Genomic DNA, 8,942 nt, shown 5'->3' with positions numbered 1-8,942 from the left:
ACGCTTTTTGGCATTGTTTTTAGTATATTTTTAGTAGGATCTAGCTACTTTTAGGGATGTTTTCATTAGTTTTTATGTTAAATTCACATTTATGGACTTTACTATGAGTTTGTGTGTTTTTCTGTGATTTCAGGTATTTTCTAGCTAAAATTGAGGGACTTGAGCAAAAATCAGATTCAGAGGTTGAAGAAGGACTGCTGATGCTGTTGGATTCTGACTTCCCTGCACTCAAAATGGATTTTCTGGATCTACAGAACTCAAAATGGCGCGCTTTCAATTGCGTTGGAAAGTAGACATCCAGGGCTTTCCAGCAATATATAATAGTCCATACTTTGGCCAAGTTTAGACGACACAAAAGGGCGTTGAACGCCAGTTCTACGCTGCAGTCTGGAGTTAAACGCCAGAAAAGGATCCAAAACCAGAGTTGAACGCCCAAACTGGCACAAAAGCTGGCGTTCAACTCCAAGAAGGACCTCTACACTTGCAACACTCAAAGCTCAGCCCAAGCACACACCAAGTGGGCCCCGAAAGTGGATTTATGCATCAATTACTTACTTCTGTAAACCCTAGTAGCTAGTTTATTATAAATAGGACTTTTTACTATTGTATTAGACATCTTTGATCAGTTGTATGCTATCTTAGATCACGTTTGGGGGCTGGCCTCTCGGCCATGCCTGGACCTTCATTACTTATGTATTTTCAACGGTAGAGTTTCTGCACTCCATAGATTAAGGTGTGGAGCTCTGCTGTTCCTCAAAGATTAATACAAAGTACTACTGTTTTTCTATTCAATTCAACTTATTCCACTTCTAAGATATTTATTCGCACTTCAACCTGAATGTGATGAACGTGACAATCATCATCATTCCCTATGAACGCGTGCCTGACAACCACTTCCGTTCTACCTTCGATTGAATGAGTATCTCTTAGATTTCTTAATCAGAATCTTCGTGGTGTAAGCTAGATTGATGGCGACATTCATGAGAGTCCGGAAAGTCTAAACCTTGTCTGTGGTATTCCGAGTAGGACTCTGGGATTGAATGACTGTGACGAGCTTCAAACTCGCGAGTGCTGGGCGTAGTGACAGACGCAAAAGGATAGTAAATCCTATTCCAGTATGATCGAGAACCTCCAGATGATTAGCCATGCAGTGACAGCGCATCGGACCATTTTCACAGAGAGGAATAGGACGCAGCCATCGACAAGGGTGATGCCTCCAGACGATTAGCCGTGCTGTGACAAAGCATTTGGACCATTTTCCAGAGAGGATTAAAAGTAGCCATTGACAACGGTGATGTCCTTACAAAAAGCCAGCCATAGAAAGGAGTAAGACTGATTGGATGAAGACAGCGGAAAAACAGAGATTCAGAAGAACGGAAGCATCTCTATGCGCTTATCTGAAATTCTCACCTCTGAATTACATAAGTGTTTCTATCCTTATTTTCTGTTTATTTATTAATTATATTCGAAAACTCCATAACTATTTGATATCCGCCTGACTGAGATTTACAAGGTGACCATAGCTTGCTTCATACCAACAATCTCCGTGGGATCGACCCTTACTCACGTAAGGTTTATTACTTGGACGACACAGTGCACTTGCTGGTTAGATATGCGAAGTTGTGAAGATATGTTTAGACCATGGTTCTGTGCATCTGTTTTTGGTGCCATTGCCAGGGAATCAATTTCGAACAACAATTCACAACCTGAGTAGCAATTTCGCATATCAAGTTTTTGGCGCCATTGCCGGGGATTGTTCGAGTTTGGACAACTGACGGTTCATCTTGTTGCTCAGATTAGGTAATTTTCTTTTCAAAAAGTTTTTCAAAAAAATCTTTCAAAAATTTTTCAAAAATCTTTCAAAAATTCCTCCTTTGTTTTCGAACAAAGTTTTCAAAAAAAATGTTTTCAAAAATATATTTTTCTTCAGAATTTTTAAGAATGAATTCTAGTGTTTCATGAAGCATGTGAAGCCTGGCTGGCTGTAAAGCCATGTCTAAATTCTTTTAGACTGAGGCTTCCACTTATAAGTATATGAAGTTGGATGAAGTATCAGCTGTTGTATACATGATAGGTATCTGCTGAAGCTTGGCTGGCCATTGGCCATGTCTAGTGTTTTGGACCGGAGCTTTTTGAAAGCTTGGCTGGCTAGTGAGCCATGTCTAATTCCTGGACTGAAGCTTTAGACTAATATTGCAAGATTCCTGGAATTCATATTAAAAATTTTGGAATCCTTATTTTTCTTTTTCTAAATAATTTTCGAAAAAAAAAATCCAAAAAAATTAGAAAATCATAAAAATAAAAAATATTTTTGTGTTTCTTGTTTGAGTCATGTGTCATGTTATAAGTTTGGTGTCAATTGCATATTCATCTTGCATTTTTCGAAAATTCATGCATTCATAGTGTTCTTCATGATCTTCAAGTTGTTCTTGGTAAGTCTTCTTGTTTGATCTTGATGTTTTTTTGTTTTGTGTCTTTTCTTGTTTTTCATATGCATTCATGCATTCATAGTGTCCATACATGAAAAATTTCTAAGTTTGGTGTCTTGCATGTTTTCTTTGCATTAAAAATTTTTCAAAATTATGTTCTTGATGTTCATCATGATCTTCATAGTGTTCTTGGTGTTCATCTTGACATTCATAGCATTCTTGCATGCATTCATTGTTTTGATCTAAAAATTTCATGCATTGCATCATGTTCATGTTTTTCTCTCTCATCATTAAAAAATTCAAAAATAAAAAAAAAATCTTTCCCTTTTTCTTCTCATCAAATTCGAAAATTTGAGTTGACTTTTTCAAAAATTTTTAAAATCAAGTTGTTTTTATGAGTCAAATCAAATTTTCAATTTAAAAATCTTATCTTTTTCAAAATCTTTTTCAAAAATCAAATCTTTTTCATTTTTCTTAGTTATTTTCGAAAATTATAAAAATATTTTTCAAAAATCTTTTTCTTATCTTTATCACATAATTTTCGAAAATAACATCATCAATTAATGTTTTGATTCAAAAATTTCAAGTTTGTTACTTGCTTGTTAAGAAAGATTCAAACTTTAAGTTCTAGAATCATATTTTGTGATTTCTTGTGAGTCAAGTCATTAATTGTGGTTTTAAAAATCAAATCTTTTTCAAAAACTAATTTTAATCATATCTTTTCAAAAATATCTTCTTATCATATCTTTTTCAAAAATTTGATTTCAAAATATCTTTTCTAACTTCTTATCTTCTCATCTTTTCAAAATTGATTTTCAAATTTGTTTCAACTAACTAACTAACTTTTTGTTTGTTTCTTATCTTTTTCAAAACTACCTAACTAACTTTCCCTCTCTAATTTTCGAAAATATCTTCCCTCTTTTTCAAAATTTCTTTTTAATTAACTAATTATTTTAATTTTTTATTTTAATTTTCGAAAATTACTAACCTTTTTCAAAAAACTATTTTCGAAAATCACTAACTTTTTTTCAAAAATTATTTTCGAAAATTCTCCTTCTCTCTCTGAGTTCAGATTCTCTCTTCTTATTTTCTTCTACTCACATAAGGGAACCTCTATACTGTGGTAAAAAGGATCCCTATTATTATTATTATTTTTCTGTGCCCTCTTCTTTGTCATATGAGCAGGAGCAAGGACAAGAACATTCTTGTTGAAGCAGATCCAGAACCTGAAAGGACTCTGAAAAGGAAACTAAGAGAAGCTAAAATACAACAATTCAGAGATAACCTTTCAGAAATTTTCGAACAGGAAGAAGAGATGGCAGCCGAAAATAATAATAATGCAAGGAGGATGCTTGGTGACTTTACTGCACCTAATTCCAATTTACATGGAAGAAGGATCTCCATTCCTGCCTGGAGCAAACAATTTTGAGCTGAAACCTCAGCTAGTTTCTCTGATGCAGCAAAACTGCAAGTTTCATGGACTTCCATCTGAAGATCCTTTTCAGTTCTTAACTGAATTCTTGCAGATATGTGATACTGTTAAGACTAATGGAGTAGATCCTGAAGTCTACAGGCTCATGCTTTTCCCTTTTGCTGTAAGAGACAGAGCCAGAATATGGTTGGATTCTCAACCTAAAGACAGCCTGAACTCTTGGGATAAGCTGGTCAAGGCTTTCTTAGCCAAGTTCTTTCCTCCTCAAAAGCTTAGTAAGCTTAGAGTGGATGTTCAAACCTTCAGACAGAAGGAAGGTGAATCCCTCTATGAAGCTTGGGAGAGATACAAAGGACTGACCAAAAAGTGTCCTTCTGACATGCTTTCAAAATGGACCATCCTGGACATATTCTATGATGGTCTGTCTGACTTAGCTAAGATGTCATCGGACACTTCTGCAGGTGGATCCATTCACCTAAAGAAAATGCCTGCAGAAGCTCAAGAACTCATTGACATGGTTGCTAATAACCAGTTCATGTACACTTCTGAGAGGAATCCTGTGAGTAATGGGACGCCTATGAAGAAGGGAGTTCTTGAAATTGATACTCTGAATGCTATATTGGCTCAGAATAAAATATTGACTCAGCAAGTCAATATGACTCTCAGAGCCTGAATGGAATGCAAGCTGCATCCAACAGTACTCAAGAGGCATCTTCTAAAGAAGAAGCTTATGATCCTGAAAACCCTGCAATAGCAGAGGTAAATTACTTAGGTGAACCTTATGGAAACACCTATAACTCATCATGGAGAAATCATCCAAATTTCTCATGGAAGGATCAACAAAAGCCTCAACAAGGCTTTAATAATGGTGGAAGAAACAGGTTTAATAGTAAACCTTTTCCATCATCCACTCAGCAACAGACAGAGAACTATGAACAAAATACATCTCATTTAGCAAACTTAGTCTCTGATCTATCTAAGGCCACTGTAAGTTTCATGAATGAAACAAGGTCCTCCATTAGAAATTTGGAAGCACAAATGGGGCAGCTGAGTAAAAGGATCACTGAAATCCCTCCCAGTACTCTCCCAAGCAATACAGAAGAAAATCCAAAAGGAGAGTGCAAGGCCATTGAATTAATTACCATGGCCGAACCTGTAAGGGAGGTTAAGGACGTGAATCCCAGTGAGGAAGACCTCCTGGGACGTCCAGTAATCAATAAGGAGTTTCCCTCTAAGGAACCAAAGGAATCTGAGACTCATCTAGAGACCATAGAGATTCCATTGAACCTCCTTATACCCTTCATGAGCTCTGATGAGTATTCCTCTTCTGAAAAGAATGAGGATGTTACTGAAGAGCAAGTTGCCAAGTTCCTTGGTGCAATCATGAAGCTAAATGCCAATTTATTTGGTAATGAGACTTGGGAAGATGAACCTCCCTTGTTCACCAATGAACTGAGTGATCTGGATCAACTGACATTGCCTCAGAAGAAACAGGATCCTGGAAAGTTCTTACTACCTTATACCATAGGCAACATGATCTTTGAAAAAGCTCTGTCTGACCTTGGTTCAGGGATAAACCTCATGCCACTCTCTGTAATAGAGAAACTGGGAATCTTTGGGGTGCAAACTGCTAAAATCTCATTAGAGATGGCAGACAATTCAAGAAAACAGGCTTATGGACAAGTAGAGGACGTATTAGTAAAGGTTGAAGGCCTTTACATCCCTGCTGATTTCATAGTCTTGGATACTGGAAAGGAAGAGGATGAATCCATCATCCTAGGAAGACATTTCCTAGCCACAGCAAGAGCTGTGATTGATGTGGACAGAGGAGAATTGATCCTTCAAATAAATGAGGACAACCTTGTGTTTACAACTCGAGGATCTCTCTCTGCATCCATGGAGAGGAAGCATAAAAAGCTTCTCTCAAAGCAGAGTCAACCAAAGCCCCCACAGTTAAACTCTAAGTTTGGTGTTGGGAGGCCACAACCAAACTCTAAGTTTGGTGTCAAACCCCCATATCCAAACTCTAAGTTTGGTGTTGGGAGGTCTCAACAAAGCTCTGCACATCTGTGAGGCTCCATGAGAGCCCACTGTCAAGCTATTGACATTAAAGAAGCGCTTGTTGGGAGGCAACCCAATGTTTGTTCATCTAATTCTATTGTTATTTTATGTTTTATTAGGTTCATGATCATGTGGAGTCACGAAAAAAATAGAAAAATTAAAAACAGAATAAAAAAAACAGCAAAAGAAAAATCACACCCTGGAGGAAGACCTTACTGGCGTTTAAACGCCAGTAAGAAGCATCTTTTGGGCGTTCAATGCAAGAACAGAGCATGGTTCTGGCGCTGAACGCCAGAAATGCACCCTGGAGAAGAGCTGGCGCTGAACGCCCAGAACAAGCATGGTTCTGGAGTTCAACGCCAGAAATGGGCCACAAATGGGCGTTCAACGCCTAGAACAAGCACCAATCTGGCGCTGAATGCCCAGAGTTGTGTGCAAGGGCATTTTACATGCCTAATGGGTGCAGGGATGTAAATCCTTGACACCTCAGGATCTGTGGACACCACAGGATCATCTTAGGATTTGTGAATCCCACAGGATCCCCACCTACCTCCACTCACTTCTTCTCTCCTCTTAATCACCCTCTCTTCCCAATAAACACTTTTCCCCAAAACCCTTCACCAATCACCTCAATCTCTCTTCCCTATCACCACTTCACCACTCACATCCATCCACTATTCCCCATAAACCTACCTCATAAACTCCACCTACCTTCACAATTCAAAATCAATTTCCCACCCAAAACCCATCCTTATGGCCGAACCTTACCCCCCTCCCTTCCCTATATATAGCCCTCCATTCTCCCTCATTTTCACACAACACAACCCTCTCTTCTCTTCTTGGCTGAACACTCTCTCTCCCTCTCTTCCATAATTTCTTCTTCTTCTTCATCTCTACTTTCTTTTCTTGCTCGAGGGCGAGCAATATTCTAAGTTTGGTGTGGTAAAAGCATAAGCTTTTTGTTTTTCCATTACCATTGATGGCACCCAAGACCGGAGAATCCTCTAGAAAAGAAAAAGGGAAGACAAAAGCTTCCACCTCCGAGTCATGGGAGATGGAAAGGTTCATCTCCAAAGCCCATCAAGACCACTTCTATGATGTTGTGGCCAAGAAGAAAGTGATCCCCGAGGTCCCTTTCAAGCTCAAAAGAAATGAGTATCCGGAGATCCGACATGAAATCCAAAGAAGAGGTTGGGAAGTTCTAACAAACCCCATCCAACAAGTCGGCATCCTAATGGTTCAAGAGTTCTATGCCAATGCATGGATCACTAGGAACCATGATCAAAGTAAGAACCCGAATCCAAAGAATTATGTTACAATAGTTAGGGGGAAATACTTAGATTTTAGTCCGGAAAATGTGAGGTTGGCGTTTAACTTGCCTATGATGCAAGGAGATGCATGCCCCTACACTAGAAGGGTCAACTTTAATCAAAGGTTGGACCAAGTCCTCATGGACATATGTGTGGAAGGAGCTCAATGGAAGATTGACTCCAAAGGCAAGCCGGTTCAATTAAGAAGACTGGACCTCAAGCCTGTAGCTAGAGGATGGTTAGAGTTCATCCAACGCTCCATCATCCCCACTAGCAACCGATCTGAAGTTACTGTGGATCGGGCCATCATGATCCATAGCATCATGATTGGAGAGGAAGTAGAAGTTCATGAAGTCATCTCCCTTGAACTCTACAAAATAGCCGAAAAGCCCTCTCCTGGGGCAAGGCTAGCTTTTCCTCATCTTATTTGCCATCTATGTTACTCAGTTGGAGCTTTCATAGAAGGAGACATTCCCATTGAGGAAGAGAAGCCCATCACTAAGAAAAGGATGGAGCAAGCAAGAGAGCCCATTCATGGAGCTCAAGAGGCGTAGGAAGCTCATCACCATGAGATCCCGGAGATGCCTCAAATGCACTTTCCTCCACAGAATTTTTGGGAGCAAATCAACACCTCCCTAGGAGAATTAAGTTCCAACATGGGACAACTAAGGGTGGAATATCAAGAGCACTCCATCATCCTTCATGAAATTAGAGAAGATCAAAAAGCAATGAGGGAGGAGCAACAAAGACAAGGAAGAGACATAGAAGAGCTCAAGGACATCATTGGTTCCTCAAGAAGAAAACACCACCATTACTAAGGTGGACTCATTCCTTGTTCTTACTTTCTCTGTTTTTCGTTTTCTATGTTAAGTGCTTATCTATGTTTGTATCTTCATTACATGATCATTAGTAATTAGTAACTCTGTCTTAAAGTTATGAATGTCCTATGAATCCATCACCTCTCTTAAATGAAAAATGTTTTAATTCAAAAGAACAAGAAGTACATGAGTTTCGAATTTATCCTTGAACTTAGTTTAATTATATTGATGTGGTGACATTGCTTCTTGTTTTCTGAATGAATGCTTGAACAGTGCATATGTCTTTTGAAGTTGTTGTTTAAGAATGTTAAATATGTTGGCTCTTGAAAGAATGATGACAAGGAGACATGTTATTTAATAATCTGAAAAATCATAAAAATGATTCTTGAAGCAAGAAAAAGCAGCAAAGAACAAAGCTTGCAGAAAAAAAATGGCAAAAAAAAAATAGAAAAAGAAAAAGCAAGCAGAAAAAGCCAAAGCTCTTAAAACCAAGAGGCAAGAGCAAAAAGCCAATAACCCTTAAAACCAAAAGGCAAGGGAGATAAAAAGGATCCCAAGGCTTTGAGCATCAGTGGATAGGAGGGCCTAAAGGAATAAAATCCTGGTCTAAGCAGCTAAACCAAGCTGTCCCTAACCATGTGCTTGTGGCGTGTAGGTGTCAAGTGAAAACTTGAGACTGAGCGGTTAAAGTCAAGGTCCAAAGCAAAAAAAAAAAGAGTGTGCTTAAGAACCCTGGACACCTCTAATTGGGGACTTTAGCAAAGCTGAGTCACAATCTGAAAAGGTTCACCCAATTATGTGTCTGTGGCATTTATGTATCCGGTGGTAATACTGGAAAACAAAGTGCTTAGGGCCACGGCCAAGACTCATAAAGAAGCTATGTTCAAGAATC

At 38.6% G+C, this 8,942-nt stretch overlaps 1 non-coding gene across 1 annotated transcript; it reads right to left on the bottom strand.

The window, feature by feature from the left end:
- Window positions 1-4,138: 4,138 nt before the first annotated feature.
- On the bottom strand, window positions 4,139-4,246 carry LOC148569011 (small nucleolar RNA R71). Its single transcript, XR_015882849.1, has one exon. It is a non-coding gene; the product is annotated as a small nucleolar RNA R71 (small nucleolar RNA).
- Window positions 4,247-8,942: the final 4,696 nt, after the last annotated feature.

Source organism: Arachis ipaensis, chromosome B4 (genome assembly GCF_059453495.1).
Source record: "Arachis ipaensis isolate K30076 ecotype BB chromosome B4, ASM5945349v1, whole genome shotgun sequence".
Lineage (NCBI taxonomy): Eukaryota > Viridiplantae > Streptophyta > Magnoliopsida > Fabales > Fabaceae > Arachis > Arachis ipaensis.
The sequence above is the reverse complement of the archived record's forward strand: the minus strand, read 5'-3'. Positions and strand labels throughout refer to the sequence as shown.